The sequence below is a fragment of the Biomphalaria glabrata genome, chromosome 2 (assembly GCF_947242115.1).
Source record: "Biomphalaria glabrata chromosome 2, xgBioGlab47.1, whole genome shotgun sequence".
Lineage (NCBI taxonomy): Eukaryota > Metazoa > Mollusca > Gastropoda > Planorbidae > Biomphalaria > Biomphalaria glabrata.
The window spans coordinates 37,184,386-37,209,064 of NC_074712.1; the positions used below are offsets into that span (position 1 = coordinate 37,184,386).

The 24,679-nt window shown below is 36.1% G+C and overlaps 1 long non-coding RNA gene across 1 annotated transcript; it reads right to left on the bottom strand.

Moving 5' to 3' along the window:
- Positions 1–7,148: 7,148 nt before the first annotated feature.
- LOC106067917 (uncharacterized) lies at positions 7,149–23,485 on the bottom strand. The gene is made up of 5 exons (XR_008776567.1): positions 23,471–23,485; positions 14,832–15,093; positions 12,940–13,079; positions 11,690–11,770; positions 7,149–7,300 (listed from the first exon to the last, which is right to left on the bottom strand). It is a non-coding gene; the product is annotated as an uncharacterized LOC106067917 (long non-coding RNA).
- Positions 23,486–24,679: the final 1,194 nt, after the last annotated feature.

Below are 24,679 nucleotides of genomic sequence, written 5' to 3' on the forward strand. Positions count from 1 at the left end.
TCTATTATAAAGTGCCTTTTGAATAATGAGAAAAATATTCTAATATGAATTTATAGTCCCTTAATACATTGCAAATAAAACCGATTTGTTCTTTGAAAAGATTAGATACCCCACATATTTAGATTAAGGTTTTGAGGATCGCCGCCGAAAAAAAAGTATTCGATTAATAATATTCAATAAAATTCTAGTGTACATTGTGAGGTATAGTCCTAAATTTATTTAACTAGAAAAATATGAGATAGAGTAAAGGTTGGAAAAAGTTGACTAGGAAAAGATTATCTGGCTTTTGAACTCATCTCAACCGTGACTGTTATATTGAAAAATTTCGTTTGAATTATAACTTTTCCAAAGCAAAGTCTTTCTTAAAATAGTTATGATAAATTCATGTCAAATTACACAAACTCTGTCTGGAAAGGGCAAGGGCGATAAAATGAAAACTATTAATTCTCGCTCTTTTTATAATTTCTGCTAATGATTGCATTTTGCATTAAAGAATAGGGGTGAGCGACTCGATATAAGAATTTACTTTATAGCATATATAAATTATATCAGTGACAGATTTTTAATTTTGTAATTTCTTACTATAATACAAAAAGAAAACGCATTGGTTTTTCAGATGGGGTGAAGGGGATTGCATGTATCGCACTTACACCTGTTTATATTATATAGATATTCGACTAATTTTGTTCACATACTATGATTTCTCCATAAAAGTAGGACCCCCCCCCCCACTCAAAGATGGGAAGGGCGGTGGAGGTATTTTCTCTTCCCCTTCCAATCGGCCAACAGGTGAACGAAATTATATAAAGACCGGTTTAAATACCAATAACAAGTTTTAATCATATGGATATTTAATTGATTCTGTTAGCAAACTGTGATTTATACAAATAAATAGGACCGCCCCCCCCCACTCGAAAGTTTATGGTGGGGGGGGGGGTTGGATTGATGCCATCGCCCCCTCCCGACCCTACCAAATCGGCCAAAATACTAGAAAGGGGGGGGGGCGAAATAATCTAAAAATAGGTTGAAATATAAATAATTAGTATATATTATTAACATAAGTAATAAATTCGCATACAAATTGTGTGAATTCTATACTATAATTCGTCCGGGGCCATCTCGAGAAACTCAACAAATCCAACAACAATTCGTATGTGACAGGACGCTCAATCTATAGCTTAAGACTGGACACGTTGTGATTGGTTTTTGTTTAGATTTATTGGAATATATTGACACTGTCGTGAACTTTATATGTTTATAAGAAATATAGGCCTTATGTTGCTTATTAATCTCTTAGTGTGTACACGGGATGGGGGCCCAGTAAAGCACTGTAAACGGATGTAGGCTAATAGGCAGGCCTACATTATTTCGGAAAATTTATTAGTTTAGTATAACACTGTAGAGTCCAAGATCTTTTTTTTCCAAATCACGGTTCTGAGATAGCTCGTTTTATAAGAGAATATAATAACATCTTTAACAAAGGGGGCATGATGCCCCTGGCGCTGCTCTCTGAAGGGCGCCACACGCAGAGGAGTGCCAAAAGATTTTTAAAAAATTAAAAAAATTCAATTTTTTAAAAAATGTTGTAATGAAAACATTTTCACATAGAACTAATTACTTATTGCATTACTTTGTCTTATAAATTAGTTATCGTTTAATTCTACAAGTGACTTCCATTCGCGTTAAATCTGATGTATTCACCGTGTGGGGTACAATGCGTGTATTTATGACAATTTGTCAATAGACATCCACAGGTATAACCACGCTTTCAATGAACATTTTTTTTACCAATAACAAATCTGATTGTAAATTATAATTTAGTGAAAAGAAGATAAAACTGTTATAACACAGTTTACTAAAATAATTCGATGGACAATAAAAAAGCAACATTTTTGCTACATCTAGAACAATATTTTTTGTTTCCGCTTAGAATAATGTTAAGTTCTCCCTTTTTTTTCTGTGCGTTGTTTAAATAAAATTAAATTTTGTTGCCAGCGTTTCCCTCCCCACCTCCCTAGGGTGCTGACAAAGGGACGCGAAATCTTAATATTATTACCAATGCTTGAAAATTTATTATTACACTAAGTGAAGTCGTTTCATCCACTAATTAAGACCTTTCATACTATTTTTGTGAGAAGCGTCTGCAACAAGATCAATTCATAAAGATCTTTTAAAGAAGACTGAGATTCTAGCGAGTACATTCTTAAGTGACGTCACTGAACGGTCAACTTTGTCTCCGAGAGATGTACCATCATTCAGTGGACACTTTATACACAAACAATTAGGCACGCAACAAGACATCTTTCTGAACACCAGTATGATCTTTCAATCAAACCCATTACGAACATACATGCTCTAAAGCCTGAAATATATCTCACAATTTAGTATCAACCTGTCTCAAACTTTCCTCACTTTGACTTTGACTTGCTCGTTTCTTTCTAAAAGTAAAGTGTGGTATAGACCACAAGATAATAAATTTCGGAAGCTTACATTGCAGGAAATTGCTTTATACCGTTGCTTACAGACTTATTAGCTGGATAAGGGGGGAGGGGCGAACGTATTAAAAATAAAAAGGGGGGGGGGGTTGAGGGAAAAAAAGTTCCCCTTTCAAACCTTGTGGTCTATAGGGCAGATGATGTAAAGGTCATCTGTTTTTGTGGCCTACGGTTAACGAGGATGTCACTTTGCCAGCACAACGACCAACCGCCTTTACTTTTCCCCAACTAATGACAGGTACACATTAGAGCTGGGTGGACGCAGAGGCGCCCAAAGATCCCAAAATTAAAAATCCCAGTCTTCAACAGGATTCAAACTCGGGATTCCTGGCTCAGAAGCCAAGCGCTTTATCGTTCAGCCACCACGCCCCCAGTTAGTGGGAAAGCCACTATTAAAAGTTTGAGAAACATTGATTTAGGTCTGCGCTATTATTACTGTAAAAGCTATCAATCTTGCTGTTGAATTTGAGAAAAAGTGATATCTGCTTTTAAATATTTTTTTTTTTTACAAAGATTGGATCTTATTTAGAAAGAAGTATCTCCTACTAAGTTAAAACATTAATTATGCACTAATTACAAACGATGCTTTTTTAGCGGCCCCCGAAAGGAGAAAAGACGCTATTAGTTTTGTGCGAAATGTCTGTCCGTCTGTCCGTCTGTCTGTCTGTCCGTCTGACCGTCTGTCCGTCTGTCCGTCCGTCCCGTTTAGATCTTGTAAACTAGAAAAGATATTGAAAATCCGACATCACAATATTTTAGACCATTCAAAGTTTTGATGCAACGGCTACTTTTTTTTTCCTGAAAGCGAAAAATCTAATTTTTAAAATCAGTTATGCAAGCAGTTTTTTTAAAGAGAAAAAGTTAATTAGTATGCATTATAAGTTAGACCTAATTTAAAACGAATAGTAATCTTATAAACTTCATTTTCTTAAATAATTCTGTTGAATGTACTAGACATGACAATTCAATCAAAAGATACAGCCTTTTCAAAACAATTACATTATGTAAAGACCAGGAGAGGCTCGGTAAAGCTTAGCTTCCGAACCGAGGGTCCCGAGTCCGAATCCTGGTGAAGACTGGGATTTTCAACTTCGGAATCCTTGGGCGCCTCTGAGTCTACCCAGCTCCAATGGGTACCTGACATTAGTTGGGGAAAAGTAAACGCGGTTGGTCGTTGTGCTGGCTACATGACACCCTCGTTAACCGCAGGCCACAAAACAGATGAACTTTACATCATCTGCCCTATAGACCACAAGGTCTGAAAGGAGAACCAATTAGACCAGGCTCACATCTAACTTTGCATTCACTTGCACCTATCCCTTGATCTGCAGCACCATTGGGGCACTACACAAGATCTGTCAACCTTCTTTCTCCATTCTTATCACTCATTTGTCTTTGATATAATTTTATTTGGATGTTCGTTCTGAAAATATTGAAGCCTGCCTGGGTGGACCAATTCGGGGGCCGATTTTAAGTTAGTGTTTCCACACAAACTGTCTTTGTAACCTTGTTTCACATAATTCTTTGTTGAACACCAGATATGTAATCTGACACCAGGGCAGTAGCACCATACCAGTTGTGATCTAGAGTTTATTAATGAAATATGATAAGACATTATGTTGGTTTTGTGAATTATTGTTAGACATCCATTCTGCAGAGCAAAACCAGTCTTAAGGCGTAACCGAGGTACGTCCGTAAGTGCTATAAAGATCAACGCAGGCGCCATGTTGCCCTCAGTGGCATAGAGGAAAGTAACTGGCAGCAAATGGCTTCTGAAATAGACAGTTGGAGAACTCTAACGAAGGCAGTGGGACTGCCTTTGAGGCCCAGAAGAAAGCCCTTGTAGAAGACAGGCGCAGAAGACGAGAAACAAACTTTAATAGACCCCTGGAGGACAACGGCTTTGTCTGTAACATATGGAGAAAAAATATGTAGGTCGCCACTGGGTTAGCGTAGTCATGTGAAACACTGCACCCACCTGAATGGAAGGCATAGCCTTTGTGATCGGAAATTGGTTTTGTCTAAAAGTGAGGAAAAAACCTAAGTGAAGTTAAATCAAGTTCCTAATTTTATTCGTTTAATGTCACTTATATGTTGATTGTCTATAGTCTATGTGGATTCCAGAAGATGAAAAACTCATTTTGAAAATGTTCTTGGCGTAAACTTTGACATTTAAAAAATGAATTAATAATAATCACACATTTAAATAACGATAATTGATTCTTTCAATATAAAGGGAGAGTGATCCTTAAAGGATTACGGGCACGACATGGCCTAAATTGTGCCGATGTGCCTAAGCTCAAAACTCAAACTCAATATTTGTAGGCCAATCAAGTTCAGGTTTTACATTCCATTTTACATACATGTTCAGGAAGATTGTGTATAATCATATTCTTTATGCAGGTTTATATTAGTTGCAATACATTTTTGCTACCGAGTTATGATTGAATTTGAAAGAAAAATGGATGTGAAAAATCCAGAAACACCACGAACACCAGTGTTCTTTTTAAAACGTAAAATATTTTGTTGTATTTTGTAGGTGCAACAGTTGTTCTCCTTTCAGACCTTGCGTTCTATAAGTCAGATGATGTTAACTAAAGGTCATCTGTTTCATTCTTGTATTATTTGTATTATATTCTTCTTATTCACTACGTTTTATTTATAAGCCTACATTTCTATGTGATGGTCATGAAAAAAACAAAGGAATCGCCAATAGCTTGCCCCAGGCGCACGTTTCGCTCACTACGCCTCTGCTTGGTGGCATCCATGCGGCCCTTGCGGTGGTCCTACCGGCCCAATAGGGTAACGGCCCACCGGGTATTTGCCCGGTTGCCCATCTAGCCAGTCCGCTCCTGGTGTTCACTAAAATAAGCTAATAAAATAGAGAAATAATAATTACAAAAAAAAAAAAAACAAAAAAAAAAACGGATAGTACAAAAGAAATATAAATGTGATAAAATAAACACGACAGTTACACCAATGTGACGGTTACACTAATGGTGGAGTTACACTAATGGGACAGTCACACTAGTTTCAATATTAATAACACACTCAATACAATAGTGACACGCAATCATACGAAAAAAAATAGCTCCAGTGTTTTCATGGAAAGAGTGGAGTAACGTCAAGATGCAGCTCGCATCTGTCACACTCTAAAATGTTTGTTTGTTTGTAAAATGTTTTACATGTTTCGGATGTTCCTTCAGAGTTGAAGATAGTTTACTTCCTAGTCCAAACCTCCCGCAGGACGACGGGGGATGGGAGCAGCAGGATTTGAACCCTCGACCATCGATAAATCCGAACGACAGTCCAGCGCGCAAACCTCACGACCAGGCAGCCAACCAGTAAACTGGTTAACAGGCCAGAAAAGACTTGAAAATACTACTTTCGGAATGTCCCATTATCATCTGTCTTTTAGAACCTAATCACTGTAGACCCACTTCTTGACTACCAAGTTATAACCCACTACACTGTAGCGTCAGTGGCTTTTTTTTATGGTCTTCTGTGTGTTTTGTGTTACATTTTGTCCAAGATTTGTACAATCACATTTCTCAGTAGCCTACACAATCTGCATCGCCCAGATTGTGCATGTATCAGTAGATTCCACTTACTCCTTCTACTATGTAGTTTCATTTCTTAAGCATCTCATGATGAAGATTCTTGTGTTAATGTTGCACGTTTGTGTTTTTCTCGATGTTGTTGACTCCTAAGTTGAACTGCCTAGAAGCTTGACACTTCATATATTACCTGGTAACTATGTATGAAGGTTATACTGTTAATTCATTTCGGGCTGTTTTTTGTGTGTGTATGTCTATAGTTATAATAGGCTCCCTACGTGTATTAAAAACACTTTGCTACTAAACTTTACATTGCCATTTTACTTGGATCAATACAATTCTTTTATATTCTTTGAATTTTTGTTGCTAGTTTTGGAAGTTATTGAGACAAGGAAGTGGAAAGATTGATATGTACGTCTTAAGGGAAAGCCATAAGTTGAATGAATATGAAGGTACTTGTTGTCATTTACTTGGCAAACAAAAAAAAAGTTTATGCTTTGCCCATGTGACAAATGCCAACTGAAGTCTGCTGAAACAAATGCAATGTTCGATCATTGGTAGACCTAGACAAATAGGCCAACACGAACAGTCTTGATGACAAATTTAGCTTTGCAGTGCCACACAATCACGGATGTGCAAAATAAGTTTAACTGGCTGGACAGTGAATTGTTCAAGGATTTAACGAATACTTAACAGAGTTTAACAAGCCAAAGTTAACCTAGCCTATATGCCTGGACTCGGCCGGTGGTCAGGTTCACAGTGGAACCATAAGTCTATGGTGGAACTAGGCCTACTCATTGTGGAAGATTGAGCTTCAGTAGTGTTGGTTTCTTTTTAAAACAATGAACACGTTTTCAAAAAGTAATTGATAAATAAATAGTATCAATGAATAACTACTTAACACAAGGACTCTTGTGTTCCTTTGGCAATTAAATCATTGAACCAAATGTAAACACAAAATGTATTTCACATGTAATGTTTAAGAGAACTTGTCGTATAAACATACATCTTCCATGGATAATAAATATTATTATTCCAGTTATTATTATTGTTTATTATTATAATGGAAAATAAAATAATAAAAAAAAACAACAAGTAGGTTTTAAAGAGGCTTTATTTGAAAGAGTTTAAGTAGAAAATGATAGTTTTTTAATTAAGCGAAATCTTTGCAGTACAGTTTTTTAATTAAGCGAAATCTTTGCAGTACAATCTGATACAGTGTTAATCCACTTTTCTTGTAGGCAACATCTGTAGGGAAGAAAAAAAAAAACCCCCACATTTATTGCCAAAAGTAATGTCCACTGTTTTGCTATAATATATTTCCAAACACAAAAGTAAAGTAAAAAGAAAAAAAGTTCCCCTTTCAGTGGCCCACGGTTAACAATGGTGTCATGTGGCCAGCACAACGACCAACCGCATTTACTTTTTTCTAACTTACTTCAGGTGCCCATTAGAGCTGGGTGTACTCAGAGGCGCCCTTAAGACTCCGAAAGTAAAAATCCCAGTCATCACTAAAACACAAAACTATGGTGAATAAAAGGTTCATTTACAATAGTACTAAGGACTTCAAATGAAATGCTTGAAATCGATCGATAGAAGCTTATTATGGATGGATGAGCACATGGGCGCCCGCAGGGGGTGCAAGGTGGTGCACTTGCACCCCCTGGATTTTGAGTTGCCAGATTCCAGCCATTTTTTTTTTACACAATCAGATCAATTGAAATATAAGTAGCAACTGAACAAGTAGTGTTTTTACTGGTGACTGAAGTACAGTTGTAGTAGATGAGCCTAGGCTTATCGGTAATTGATGGCTGACCATGTCCGTGCACCCCTCTGAATTCTGAGTAGTTAAATTTTAGCCAGTTTTTTACAACTCAATTAATTTCTGCTAGAAAGCCACTTAACATGTAGTGCATCCAGTGAAATAAAGTGAATAAAGATAAGGTATGATTGTGATCACCTAGAATAGGCTCATCTGTAGTTCATGTCCGACCATGTGCGCTTATTATAGGTTTGCAATTTAATATTCTATAGCACATTAGTCGTGACGATTTGGTTTCATTTGCACATAATTAAACTTATTATTATATTTTGTAAAGGCCTTGAATATAATAAAAGTTTGTTTTTGTTTTGTTTTTGTCTTGGAGAAAAAATCTTTTTAAGCTGTCTTTCGGTTTGCTATATGTGAAAGTTTATGTGCAGTCATCTTGGTACATGTATTTGCTATATGTGAAAGTTTATGTGCAGTCATCTTGGTACATGTATTTGCTATATGTAAAAGTTTATGTGCAGTCATCTTGGTACATGTATTTACTATATGTGAAAGTTTATGTGCAGTCATCTTGGTACATGTATTTGCTATATGTGAAAGTTTATGTGCAGTCATCTTGGTACATGTATATGCTATATGTGAAAGTTTATGTGCAGTCATCTTGGTACATGTATTTGCTATATGTGAAAGTTTATGTGCAGTCATCTTGGTACATGTATTTGCTATATGTAAAAGTTTATGTGCAGTCATCTTGGTACATGTATTTGCTATATGTGAAAGTTTATGTGCATTCATCTTGGTACATGTATTTGCTATATGTGAAAGTTTATGTGCAGTCATCTTGGTACATGTATTTGCTATATGTAAAAGTTTATGTGCAGTCATCTTGGTACATGTACTTGCTATATGTGAAAGTTTATGTGCAGTCATCTTGGTACATGTATTTGCTATATATGCTACATCCTAAAATGATGTGAGAACTGCAGCTTAAAGAAGTATATCAGAACTACCAGATAAGCGTTCATTGCCGGCTTGTCCATCGCCACGAGAAGTAATTCATAAGTCAAGTTATTGACAGTTTCGGCAGCGTTTGCATTTGTATTTTGATCGACCGTTGGGATGTACGGGCCCCACACTTAGCAACGTGTACAGTAAATAGTTTATTCATATTTTAAGTTTTTAAATTTTTTATTTATTTCATGAAACAAGTTCTTACTTTACAGTGCTCTTAATATCGCATGGGGCATGGGGTTGGGGGGGGGGGGGGGCTAGGCGGCACCAGTTCTTTTCTTTAATATTATCTGTAATAAAATGTTGAAGCTACAACTTTAAGCCATAGGTGGTAACTTGCACCCCCCCTGCAAAAAATCCTGCGGGAGCCCATGGATGAGCAAGGCGTTCAGCTCATGAAAATGGTCAATGGAAACCAGTCATAAATTACTTCAAATTAATATTTTTTTTTCCACAAGAAAAAGAAAAAAACAACTCTAATGATAAGCGGTTTAGCGGAACTTCGACTTATTCGCGTTAGAATTCTTTAAATAGTTTGGCTTCTAGTGTAGGCTACTCATGTCACACACACACACACAACCATTTCCTGGTTGAACTGAGGGGAGAAAGATCAGCCCTCTCCCCTCACATCCAACAAGATTCGTCAGTAAAATGGAAGTCTAACAACAATGTCCTGACGGAAACAGCTGTGAGAACCTCTGACGTACACAAACAGCATTGTTATGATAACTCTAGGTATGGATTTTCCTTGTATTCTCAAAGACCAAACAACAGCCTTCATTGTAAGTGGTCTGCGCAATCGACCACTTCTACTGAGCTAACGAATATTATTATTACATTAAACCGAAGTCGACATGGAAAATATACAGAAATGAAAGGTCGTAACAATTTGCAAGTCTATCAAATTCCTGTCAACATTTTGTCAAGATATAAAATTGTGCTCACGGCGATGTAAAAAAAAGGTCAACAAGTCTAGGTTTACTGAAGTCAACAAATCTAGAATTATTGAAGTCAACGAATCTATGATAACTTAAGTCAACGAATCTAGGATAACTGAAGTCAAGAAATCTAGGATAACTGAAGTCAACGAATCTAGGATAACTAACGTCAACGAATCTATGATAACTGAAGTCAACGAATCTAGGATCACTGAAGTCAACGACTCTAGGATCACTGAAGTCAACGAATCTATGATTACTGAAGTCAACGAATCTAGGATAACTGAAGTCAACAAATCTAGGATCACTGAAGTCAACAAATCTAGGATCACTGAAGTCAACAAATCTAGGATAACTGAAGTCAACAAATCTAGGATAACTGAAATCAACAAATCTAGGATTACTAAAATTAATCAATAAACATTCACTGAATTCAACATTGTTGGTCACTAAAGTAGAAGCATACAAATTATGGAACATTTTTTTGAGGAACTTTTCATCCACTCTCTCCCTGGAACTTTGATTATGTAGTAAAGTATGCACACGATCAGTCCAAACAAAAGACATTCTAATTATCTGAACAAGTTTGTCCTTCTTTTTAAAAGAATAACTAGGGGAAAAAGGTGAGGTAGCAGAAGGTAGCAGTGTTAGATCTAGTTCCTACTTTCCCCGACGATGCCAGACCTAGTCTTTTCTTTGCCGGTAACTTTGCAGAAACAGTTAGTTTTGGTCTTTTGAAAGTTGAACTCTTTTGTTTTTGAAATTCAATATGCAAACTGTTTTATTTTTCATTTACCATTAAAAGTAAAATAAGATTTAATAGACTTTGTATCATAATACAGTATCACTAGAAATCCCAAAGGTAGAGAAAATAAACTATTTCTACTTCAGTAAAGTTTTGATATTTTCAAATAAGTGTAATTAAAAAAAAATTGACAAGTATGTTCGTTGTTTTTTTTTCAACAGCTTCTAATTGATTAAAGAAACAGTGTGCGTTTATTTTTAAATCATCCACTTTGCATGCCCATATATATATATATAAACTTTTTATGATACAAGATTGTATCGACAGTTCATGTTGACTCTTCAACTCCCATGCCATATACAATATAAATTGTATGTAATAATCTAGATATTGTATGCGAATGACCGAACCCAGTGACCAGTTGGGCTCCCTACGAGTTTAGCTATTTTCTTATCCTTTGAATAACAAGTAAACTATTTAAAACATCGCTTGATTCTTACAGCTACCAAAAATGCATAGCTTATACTAGATTTCAGAAATATTTTATGATCTTCATATTAAAACATTATTTAAATATGTATTGATTTTGAGAAAAGAAAAAAATCTAGTTTATAATAGACACAAGCAAAATAATAAATAAAATTCTTAGAAAACAAAAACCCACAAAGCTTATATTAAGTGTATCAGTTTGGATAAGTCATGTAATTAAATTAGTAATAAGCCTCAAACGACAATCTATAAAGGGGACTAATTCAGCTAAAACCACTAGTTCAATCAAGTACTATTTCTTTCCCTTGTTTGAGATACAAAACAAAGTAATTTATTACCTATAGTTAATAAATTATTGGTTAATTTTTTTAATTGATTCTTGTGATGTCGGGTAAAAGGAATAATAGTGCTAAATTTCAGATTGATCCGAGAAGGGGTGTTGGAGAAATAACGTGTACAAACGTTTGGCCAGACAAACAAACACACAGACAGACACACAGACAGACAGAGTGAGTTGATATAAACTTTGTAATAAAAAAAAAAGAGAACAACGAATTGAACGTTGCAGGACATCACTGCTGAATTCGAAATATTTTAGAAGACCCTTAAAGAAAACAATTGCGGTTGATTTAATGAAGCAACAAACACAAAGACCTCACAACGAGATAAAAAGTTGATCATACCATTTTTTTTTCTTGAAATTTCTCGTTGTTAGGATTCAATTGTTGACTATGGTTATCAAGATCTGCTTTGTCTCCCGTGCCCTGGTTAAAGAACAGAGAACAATAAAAATATCAGATGGTAGGTCTTAACAGAGCCGGATTTTAGTAAGTGGGTAAGGCTCTGGGTTGACGGGCACTTGCCGCATTTATATTTCACTTCACGCGCACACATATAACTTCATAAGCATTGTAAAAAAATATTTCTAATCGCAAACATTTATTATTTTTAGTCGAGACCTTGTTCGATAGCTAACAAAATAATTAATTACCGATAGTTAATTAAATAGTTAGTTAAATCTTTAAAAAATTGAAATAATTGTGCAAAATGTCAACATTTTATCACTTGTCTGGACCAGTTGGGAAAGTAGGGAAGAGAAAGAAGCGGCTATCTGAGTAAATGTTACCATGATCGCTTTTTAAATGCATTTCTTTAAAAAAAAGTTGAACGACCTAAATCCCATCTCGAGGGCTCAAGTGTTCTCAGGTCAACACACTAACCACTACGCCAGCGAAGGGCTTAGAAAAACAGAAGGTTTTATAGCTATCTATTGTTAGTTTCAAACTTTAAAACGGAGACCTATTTTTCTCTACAAAGTATAAAAGGGACAAACTCAACGTATACCACCACATCAATAAAGTACAATTTCTTTCCCTTGTTCGATACCAAACAAAATAATTAATAACCAATAGTTAATTAACTAATTGTTACTTTTTGTGCTATTGATTCTTGATTTGTCAAGTAAAAAAATAATTGTGCAAAATTTCAGATTGATCCGAGATTGGGTGTGGGAGAAATAACGTGTACAAACGTTTTACCAGACTGACAGACAGTGAGTTGATATAAGCTTTGTAAAAACACACTAGGCTTATATCCACCGGGTTGACCACCTATGAGATCTATGTTTCACACCGAATTAAAAAAAGCCACAAATCCAGGTAGATTTCAGCCTTTGCTCAACTTTCCCGTCTTCTTGGTATTCGCAAATTCAGACAATTGATTGTATTATTTTTATTACTTGTCATTGTGCACGTGCTATTATTCCCAAACGAGGCTTATTATTAAATTATGGCAACTTTTTCCCGCCCACAATGCATTTGTTTTGAACGTTTTGTACAAGACAGTTGTAGTTTGGTTTCCTTACTTTCGTTATTGTATGATCAGGGGAGACAATGAAGTTCACTTAGAGTAAACTGGATCAAATAGAACGTACCTGATACCCCGGTTGATGACCTTCGTATCTCTCATTATTGGGATTGCACTGGTTTGATTTGTTGTCATTATCTGCTTTCTTTTGTTGAGCTTCACGATCAGACATGATGACTGAATAATGTTTTACTGAGCAAACAGTACCTGCAGCGAAATACGTCAAGGTAACTTAACAGTATCTGTTAATAACTTAATATAAAGGCTATTGACATACATTTAGTATATACTAGACGCCCATGAACATTACTGTTATGGAGTGTGTTTGTGTGTTTCTATGGCGACGGTGGGAAGAGATTAGTGATTGGTTGTGAATGATGCAAGATGCATTTTCGTCAGCGGTGTTAGGTAGGACAGACGACTCCATATTGCCAGACTGAAAGGATGTTTTATTGTAGTGTGTTACCTTTTGTTCAGAATACCATTTTATATCATCACTAAATTCTAGATCTAGTATATTTCTTACATATCATATGAAGTTGAATGTGTTTCTATTGTACTAAAAGCTATATTTAGTTCTGTTCACCAAGAAGTTACTCGAGTTATTTCATGTTTTATAAGTTACGCTATAACGCGCCTACAGTGGTTTAATTGTCTACCAGAAGTTTTGTCTTACACGTCAACGACCGTCTACAACAATTACTCACCCACACAGCTTTTAATTTGTTTATGCCATGTCACTTTTCATTTCCGTTCACTTGTGTCCCTTTACAGGTGTACACAGTCCCCGAGTAAAGGCAGAGGAAGTGGTCTACCATTTCCCCTGTGAAGTTAATTAGGGGCTTCACCCAAACCAAAGCTACTTTCTATAATACATATTCTGTAATACAGTTTCTAGAATACATTTTCCTAGAAAAAGCCATTTTTCAGTTCTACTATTCACTTGCCCTTTAGTCCTAGTAAAAAACAAACTAAAAAAAAAAGCAACATTTGAATAATTTATGTTGAAGAATTTTCATTCTCCTATGAAACTGAAATTTCGCATATAAATTCATACTGCGTGACAACACATTTTATTAAAGTTTCAGAAAGATCACTTTAGTAGTTATTGAATAAATTAAAAGAAATTATCTGCCTTCTATGTGACTCGGAGAAACTAACAATAAGATTGAATTTTTTCTTATTACTGAATAGAAATTAACTCTCTTTGGCTTATGGCCACCCCCATGCAAAAGTAAGACTCAAGTTTACAATATCATTTTAACATCAAACATCAATTAGTTGTTTATCAAATATGTAACGTACAGACGTGTGCACGGGCGTCTAGTTCATGGCAATGCTTAAAACTCCTCTGCTAAAAAAAGATTAATGTGTATCACGAACTGCTGTCCAGAGGCGTAGCTTAGTTGGGGGAGGGAGGGGGAGAATTTGAAAATCCCCCCGGGCCTCCACTTAAAGGGAACCCCCAAATGAGTATTTTTACATTAATTAAATATTACGCAAAATGCATGCCCCCCCCCCCCCCCCAATGAGGTCAAGCACCCCCCCCCTCCGTGCTCCCAAATGATGGCCAATTCCTAGTTACGACACTGCAGCTGTTTGACTCATTCACACTCTCTTAATGACACCACTGCCGTAGAACGTGGGATGCGTGGTCGAGAGGCTAAGTAAGCTTGAAACTTGGCTTGGCTACCTATGAAGTGGGCTCGAGGTTCGACACCCGACTAGAGCAGAGTTGTGTTTACTGAGCACGGAAAAACCTTCTCCCAGATACCCCCTCCCCCCCCCCTCCGGTCCACAAATGAGATTGGACATGAAAGTAGCGCCATATAAAAAATATATAATTTAATTTACTTTTTCACAACATTGTTTATAATCAGGCTGTACATTTAGAAACAAATATACTCAAACATACGTGGGACATATTTGCATAGGCTACAAACAACAGAGATTACTCACGTGTAATACTGAAAGAAGAAAACCCGCGCAAGTATTCTGTAGCAAAGGCAAGAACACGGCAACGAGGTGTCTAGTTTAGTGTCTTTTATAGTCAGCCTTCTAAGTACCGCCCATTTGTTCCTGATAAGTGAATCACGTGACAGTCTTTCCAAGGAATCGGTAATTTTCTGTTTTAGTTTCGAAGTGATATTCATATTTCATTTGGTGTTACAGAGCAAGGCGACAGGAAATAATTAGTTTGTGCTTCTTGCCACAAGCAAAGCTGAGAAGATACAAATCGATACAGTAAGCATTCCCAGCAAGCACAGACCGTGAAGACTGTAATTATTATTGGTTGTGTTTGCAACAAGCATCCATATAGATTGTGTGAACAACAACATACAATCTGTTTACATAAACATGCTTACACCATCAGTAGAGGCTGTATAACTCTATACACAAGTCTTTATAAAAACATTGGGTCTTTCTGTACGAGATTAGTGCTTGAAGAATGTGTACACAAATGTGTGTAACGAATTAAAGAATGGTGCTTAGTATTACTTATAGTAATAATTGATATATTCGTATGCATGAATGATGAATGTATATAGAGCATATATCTATATTTATACTGATAAAAGATTTTGTTACCGCTAAAAAAAAGGAACAAAAGGATTTATTAAAGGGAAACATTTAATAGACACAATTGTTAAGTTATACAGTTGATATTCAAATAATATTCAGAAAAATGTGTTGACTGTTTCTGTAGTAGGAGAGAACATTAAAATAGTGCAAACTTTTAATACCTTGGTACTATCTTTGACAATAAGTTAAATATTGCTGCAGATACTGATAATATCAGCAGAAAAAGGGCAACAAAGATTACGATTACTTAGAAAAATGTCCTCATTTAATGTTAGTGAAAAGGCCTTGGCTATGTTTTATCACGCTCACATCTGCAATATTTTAAGTTTTAGTATCACTGCCTGGTATGACAATCTGAACATTAAAAATAAAAAAAAAACTTCATAAAAGCTAAACCCTGCTGGTCATTGGAAGAAAACAAACCCCTTAGGGGCAGCTGTTTGAGAACAAACATACATGAGAAAGGTAAAAAGATTTTATAAATAAAGGATAACCCTTCGGTGTCATGAGTTTGTGATTTTGCCATCACAAAAGAGAAACAAGACACCGATAGCAAAGAAAACAGACACAAAAACTTTTTTGTTCACCTGACAATCAAATCAATTACAATTCAACTATCTGATAGAAACATTTCACATGTAAATTATGAATGAGTGTATATTTTGGTTTTCTATAGTTATAGTGTTTTGTTTGGTGTAATGCATAAATTGTAAGACAAAATTCCTTATGGATAGTAAAGATTACTAGTCGACCGGCGGTGTAGCATACACCACTATTTTGCAGGGTAGGCCTTAGTACACTGCAATCTATGCGACCCGAGTGGGCCCCGCACTTTCATAGGACCCGCGCTAATTCTAGGTGAATAAATTATTAAATTAAACCATTTTATAACTTATAACAGATTTGCCGCGGCCTCCTTTCGATTTAACAGGAGCTCCTGGAAATCTCCTGAAATTGCAAAATATACGAAAAAGTCCTGGAAATATCTGGAAATTATTAAAAATTTTAGAAAACTCATACAAATCTCCTGAAATATATAGACGAAAATTGTCATTTTGGGGTGTCATTCAATATGGATAAAGTCAATCCTACGCGCGATAAAATAAAAACGGCATTATGCAATACCCGTAATTGTGAAATCTAGTGAAAGAAGCTTCTCGCTCCTCAAACTAATGAAGAATTACTTGAAGTCAACAAGTCTCAAAGTTCTGTCATAATAATAATCTATAAATATAATTCTCTTCATGGCTCAAGAGTTTCGACACCAAGTTATGGAATCCATGAGATGATGGAAATGTTAGGTAGATAAAACTCATAGCTGAAAGTACATCTGTAATATTAAAAAGTTTATAAATGATTTAGCAAAGAACGTAAAAGATATTAGAGTCACAATGACTGTAAGCACCTGTGTATTTTGTTTGACAGCACAACTGACATGGCACACATCGAATAATCGAAATCGCGGTGGCTGAGTGGTAAAGCGCTTGGCTTCCGAAACCAGGGGTCCCGGGTTCGAATCCTGGTGCAGCCTGGAATTTTTAATTTCGTCATCTTTGGGCGCCTCTTAGTCCACCCAGATCTAATTAAATACATGTTTGTTTGTTTTTTTATTCTTGTGTAAAAGAAATAATTGTGCACAATTTAATCTTGATCTTAAATTGGGTGTGAGAGAAATAACGCGTAGAAACTTTTGACCAGACAGAGAGAGTGAGTTGATAGAAGCTTTGTACCAGACAGACAGAGAGAGTGAGTTGATAGAAGCTTTGTACCAGACAGACAGAGAGAGTGAGTTGATATAAGCTTTGTACCAGACAGACAGAGAGAGTGAGTTGATAGAAGCTTTGTGAAAATGAGCCCAATTCATACAAGGAAGACAAACTATTTATTTCCTTTTTTTTGTTCATATAAAATGGTTTAACAGACCGAAACATTCTTGACGGTAACACATAAGTCAACACATGAGCACTTTTTGTTACATGATTACATGATGGTACAACGTAAGAGTATCAAGTACAAACCCTTAGGAGGACAAAAAGAGGACAAAGTTCTACCCCTAGAAAAAGTATGACACAAATAGACATTAAAAAAATAAAACTTGGTTTTAAGCCGTATTTGACAAAGCATGTCAGTAAATCAATGGCTGTCAAATCGAAGCATCATAAAGTGGGCGTAACACTTCCCACAAGTCCTGCAAACATTCTAGAAAGCATTTAAAAAAGAAAGCAAATTATTCCTTTCAGACCATGCGGTTTATAGGGTGGATGATGTAAAGGCCATATGTTTCTGTGGCCCACTGTTCACGAGGGTGTCATGTGGGCAGCATAATGACCAACCGCCTTTACATTTCCACAACTAAAGTCAAGTACCTATTTAGAGTAGGGTGGACTTAGGGCAGAATACTCCTATATTTCACCTCATGTACATTCATCAGGGCCGCCGCGAGGGTTGTGGCCGCATGAGTGCGAAATTTAAAAAAAACGCCGCATTTTTTTTCTAGAAAAGAATTTAATTCAGACTGAGTTGGTCATTGTACCAAAAGCGCCCTTCGATTGAAATCAATTTTGTTGACCATTCCTGGACTCCGTTCATATTCAAACCGTTGTCATATCTCTTGTGCCCTCTATGATGTCTGATTTCTAAGTTTAACTTTGTATTTTTGTTCCTATAGATCGCAAGGTCTGAAAGGGGAACTCTTCCTTCACCAGTTGTTGGGCGAACCCCCAGAAAATGTTCATGTATTTCAACAGGAGTTGTATAAGAAACAGAAGCAACAATAATAATAGTGAAATGTTCGGTATGAGACATATCTGGTGTAGAATCTATTTTTCTTGTGCGAAACTATTTGATGCTTACACATTTCAAGGATTTTTTTATTTTTTGGTGTCAAAGAAATTATTTGTGGATCTTCTATAAGTGAGACATTGCCGATAATAATTCATTCTATAACGGATTTCTAGGGCTACTTTTCAAAATCATGCATTCTTTAATGTGTTGCAATTGTTGTTTTCTTTTCAAAAGTAATTTTGTATTTTCTTTATATGATCTGCATTATATTCTTGTCTTTTCAGAATTATTCTGTCCCTAATCATTTACTCTTTTGCACCTGTGATGTCTTTATTAATTCCTTAAACAACTTACATGGGTCATCCATCCATTCCAGTGGCGTTACAGCCCATGGAGGGCCCTGAGCTGCTTTAGCACATCTCTCTATTCTAATCTATCCTGGGCTTTACGTCTCCATGCCCGGACTTTTAGCTGTTGTAGATCTGCGTCTATGTCATTAAGCCACCGTGCTCGTGGTCTTCCTTTGGGGCGCCTGCCTTTTGGTTTTTGCCGGTGAACAATCTTTGCTCCTCTGTTCTCTGATATTCTTTTGAGGTGACCTGTCCAACGTAATCTGCTCTCTTTTATTTCCATCACGATGTAGGGGGTCTCCATGGAGCTGGTATATTTCTTGGTTGGTGCGAATCCTCCATCCGGTTTCCTCAAGTATGGCACCATACATTTTTCTTAGGATTTTTCTTTCCTAACCCTAACCATGAAATGGAGAATAAATTGACTCGAAATACAAAAGCCATTGACTGTGAAACTTTTCCAACGTTCCGTCCACTTTGATAATGATTATCACGATTTGTATTTTGGAGAGCTGTGCATTATATCCACAATCATCGGACATAAGCGGATTCAGAGATGCCTAGAAACTATGACAAAATGTAGCAACGCAGCGCTGAATATTTGTGTACAGAGTAAACAATCCAGATCCTTTGTCGATTTGTGCAGAAACCAGCCTCATTTTCAATTCTATCTCCAGGAAAAACTTTTTACAACGTTTACAAATTATTTAGGCAACACTCCCCCCCCCCCCAAAAAAAAAAAAAAACAACAAACAAACAACAACATCGGACTCGTTTTACTGAAATTTCATTCTTAAGACAGTATTAAATTAATATAAATGGGAAATAGACCCTAAAGAGTATCATGTAGGGGTCGCCACCTGGAAATGGTTGAGAAAGACTACCTTACTGTGTTTTATTTCAAGTCATTGTCATTAGAAGCTGCAGACCCACAAAAGCGATCTATGCCCCCCCCCCCACATTGAGGTTTAATAGTAATGTAATGAAAAATACAAGAAACTTAGTTATAAAAATACAAGAAACTTAGTTATAAAAATACAAGAAACTTAGTTATAAAAATACAAGAAACTTAGTTATAAAAATACAAGAAACTTAGTTATACAAATACAAGAAACTTAGTTATACAAATACAAGAAACTTAGTTATAATTCTAACACAGAAAAGTCCGAGACGTTTTGAAAAGTTTTCTTCCAAAAGTTTTTACCTTTATTGTTGCATAAGCCTCTCGCGAAAATGGTCTTTATTTGACAAGGAATTACTAGAAGATAAAACAGCGTCTCTTACTAAAGATATTTAAATTTTTAAAACATTGATAATAATGTAATTTTACTAATAATCAGACATGGATGAATAACTAAAATGAAAAGAAAACATTAATTTCGCTTCCCCCTCCCCCATTGTTGTTGATCGGCCGTTGGCTTGTAGCTCCAGCTGATACATTTGAATGATGTAGGCGTCTTCTATTTTTAATAGATAAACTTTAAGAGACTTGAACAAAATTTTCTTGTGAACAAAAACTCATTATAATTTAATACAAAATTAACAGATTTCGCTTGAAATGAGATATAGATATTATAGTAATGAAATAAAGTTATATTTAAACTTATCGATGGTCCCGGGTTCTAACTCTGCCCGCTCCCATCCCCCGTCGTTCTGCGGGAGGTTTGTACTAGGAAGTAAATTATCTTCAACTCTGAAGGAACATCCGAAACATTTTACAAACAAGTTTATACTAAGAAGAAAAAAATGTGTTGACTGATTTGCTTTTGTAAGCGTCTTTCAAATAAATATTAAGAAAAACCCACAAAAATTCAAGGCCAGAAATGAGTGGGCGCCTATGGAAAAACCCGTGGGGAATCCCTCACGCGCCGCTCTATTTGTTATGTTTTCAAAATAACTTCTACGAATATAGTTTCTTTTTAAAAGGTTAATGGAATAATTAGAATTATATACAATATTAAATTAATTAAGTAATTTGTTAATTATGATCTAGGTTCACAGTCAGCAATAAACATACAACAACCATTAGTGTCATGGCGGAGAATGATACTTTATTATATTGAACGCGTGCAGCTTGCAAAGAACACACTATTTGTTTGGTCTGATCAATGCACACGAGCTTTCAACAAGATAAAACAGAAAATATCGACTCATGACACATTGATATATTTTGACCCTAACAAAGAGCTTACATTACAAGCAGATAGTAGCCAAAATGGGTTGGGAGCAGCGTTATTACAAGATGGCAGTCCAATAGCATATGCTTCTAGATCATTAACTGATACTCAGAAAAGATGGGCACAGATTGAAAAAGAATTGCTAGCAGTGGTTGTTGGTTTGGAACGTTTTGACCAGTATACGTATGTCAGGATAGTTATAGTTCAGAATGACCATAAACCACTGGAAATGGAATGTGTAACCAACAATATCTAGCTATAGTGGACTATTATTCAAATTTCATAGAGGTAGAAAAGACTACTATCTTGTAACAATTTCATTTTGAGGCATTCATGTCTAATACCAAGAACTACTATGTCTCTAATCAAGCTATCTTCCAGGCTTTCAAAACTACACGTTTTTGCTAGTCTTCTCAAATTTGTTATGTACTTTTCAATGTCCTCGCCTTCTTGCTGTTCACGAGTATTGAAAACATAGCGCTCATAAGTTTCATTCGTTTTTCCAATGCAAAAACTTTCAAATTTGTTCACTATTTCTTCCATCTTTCTTTCTTTTCCCTTCTCAATTTCAAGACCTTCATATATGTCCATCGCTTTTGTCCCTATAATTGTTAGAAAGGTGGCCACTCTGACCTCCTCTGATTCTTCCGACAATTTAGTGGCTAACTCATAGTTTCGCCAACTCCGGTGAAACTTTTGCCAATTAGCGGCCATGTTTCCTCCTACCTCGAGCGGCTCGGGTACAGGAAGGAAATTTCTAGCTGACATTGCACGGCGTAGCCTTCACTGGCGGATGCAGAACTTTGGAGTGGGGGGGGGGCGATTTTTTTCCAAACCTAACGCCCAGTAAACCCTAACCCTATGCATAAACGTGCGTTTAGCATATATATATATATATATATATATATATATATATATATATATATATATATATATATATATATATATATATATATATATTCGATATATGAGAATAAAATAAGACTGTTTCTCAATCTTCGGCGAAAAAAACAAAAAAACTAAAAAACAGTCATGTTGAGGCCTTTCTCTTGCAAGCTTGGGGGTCTGGCAGAGCGCTGTAAGCTTCCTCAGTGGAGTTAGGGGCGAAGGCCCCGACGCCAAAAGAGTTTTCTCGCATTTTTCACGGCTGAAACGCATTCTCCTGACATCTACAGCTCATTACTTATTAGTGGGGTTCGGGGCGAAGCCCCGACGCCAAAAGCGTTTTCCTGCATTTTTCACTGCAGAAACGCATATTCCTGCCATCTACAGCTCATTATTTATTAACGCCAAAAGCGTTTTCTTGCATTTTTCACAGCTGAAACGCATTCTCCAGACATCTACAGCTTATTATTCATCAGTGAGTTTCGGGGCGAAGCCTCGACGCTAAAAGCGTTTTCTGGCATTCTTCACTGCAGTAAGGCATTCTCCTGACCTACAGCTCATTATTTATTCTATTATAAAGAACATTTTTAATAATGTGGAAAAATATTCTGATATGAATTTATAGTCCCTTACATTGCAAATAAAACCGATTTGTTCTTTGAAAAAATAAGATAACCCACATATTTAGATTAAGGCTTTGAGGATCGCAGCCGAAAAAAAAATTCGATTAATAATATTAAATAAAATTCAAGCATACATTGTGAGTTATAGTCCTAGATTTATTTAAAGAAAAATATGAGATAGAGTAAAGGTTGGGAAAAGGCGACTAGGAAAAGATTATCTGGCTTTTGAACTCATCTCAACCGTGACTGTTATATTGAAAAATTTCGTTTGAATTATAACTTTTCCAAAGCAAAGTCTTTCTTAAAATAGTTATGATAAATTCATGTCAAATTACACAAACTCTGTCTGGAAAGGGGAAGGGCGGTAAAATGAAAACGATTAATTTTCGCTCCTTTTTATAATTTCTGCTAATGATTGCATTTTGCATTAAAGAATAGGGGTTGGGCGACTCGATATAAGAATTTACTTTATAGCATATATAAATTATATTAGTGATGGATATTTTTAATTTTGTAATTTCTTACTATAATACAAAAAGAAAAATTATTGGTTTTTCAGATGGGGGTAAGGTGATTGCATGTATTGCACTTCCACCTGTTTATATTATATAGATATTCGACTAATTTTGTTCACATACTATGCTTTCTCCCTAAAAGTAGAACCGCCCCCCCCACACACAAAAGGTTTAGAGGGGAAGGGCAGTAGAGGTATTCGCTCCTCCCCTTCCTATCGGCCAACAGGTGAACGACATAATATAAAGACCGGTTGAAATACCAATAACAATTCTGTTAGCAAGTTGTGATTTCTACAAATAAATAGGACCGCCCCCTCCCACTCGAAAGTTTATGGTGGGGGGGGGGGGCGGATTGATGCCATCGCCCCCTCCCGACCCTACCAAATCGGCCAAAATACTAGAAAGGGGGGAGGGCGAAATAATCTAAAAATAGGTTGAAATATAAATAATTAGTATATATTATTAACATAAGTAATAAATTCGTATACAAATTGTGTGAATTCTATACTAAAATTCGTCCGCCTACCCCTTCGGGGGGGGGGGGGGTCGGCCGAGTTGGGGGGGGGGGGGCGATCGCCCCTACCGCCCCCCCCCCCCTCCCGGATCCGCCAGTGGTAGCCTTGAATTGCTGCCTATTTATTATTGCAAACAATAAACCTTTATATACGGATTAATGATTACCTTTGATCATTAATACACCGCTGCTACCATGTTAAATATGATCTAGGTTCACAGTCAGCAATAAACAAACAACAACCATTAGTGTCATGGCGGAGAATGATACTTTATTATATTGAACGCGTGCACCTTTGCGCACCATATCAACAAAGTAATTATTTTTATTAAACGTAAAAATAAAAAAGGTAACCTTGGAACTTGGAATAATGATTTCGCCGCCTCCGAAACTCCTAAGTTCGGGAGCCTGCGAGTAATGCAAATATTTATAGTAGGTAGCGGCGGCCATGACACTAATTCATTTAACCTACATTACACTAATTCCTTTAACTTACTGTACACATGAGGGTACATTATTTATACATACATTTGGTTTCATGTAGCATAAGATTTTATTGATTGAATTCGATTGTTGGATATTAAATAATATTATCTTGACTGCCTTGAGTGGAAATTATGCATAATATTTTGACTAAAGATAATCAGTTATCAATATGTACATGGTCCTTGCATGTCAAATTAGAATTAGAGAAGCTAGATAGGAATACATGTGCTTATACCCAGAAAGCTTCGACCGCGAAATTCCACAGATAATTGGCGGCAGCAGAATAATAGATTTAAATTTCAACAATAATGTAAAAATAGTTGGAAAGGGAAGCTATACTCTTTTATTAAAAGTAAACTTGCTCGGTAAGACTGCCCTCCCTTTAAAAACCAAATGCCATTTAGGGATGCTTTACTTATTTTAAAGATCGCACTCTAGGATCCTACTATAGGATTTTATACTGTTACTAGTCGACCCACGGTGTAGCATACGCAGGGCCGGCCATTAGTCACTGCAACCTATGCCACCGCAGTGGGCCCCGCAATTGCATAGGCCTCATAGGCTTATTCTAGGTGTATATTATTAAATTAAACCATTTTATAACTTAAATCAGATTTTCCGCAGCCTCCTGATTTCCAGGAGCTCCTGGAAATCTGAATTTGCAAAATATACGAAAACATGGAAATCTCCGAAAATTATTAAAATCTTTTGAAAACTCATAAAAATCTCATGAAATATAGACAAAATTGTAATTTTTGGTGTCATTCAATATGGAAAACGCCAATCCTACGCGCGTTAAAAAGAAATGGCATTATACAATACCCTTAATTGTGGAATCTGGTGAAAGAAGCTTCTCGCACCTCAAACTAATCAAGAATTCTCGAAGATAG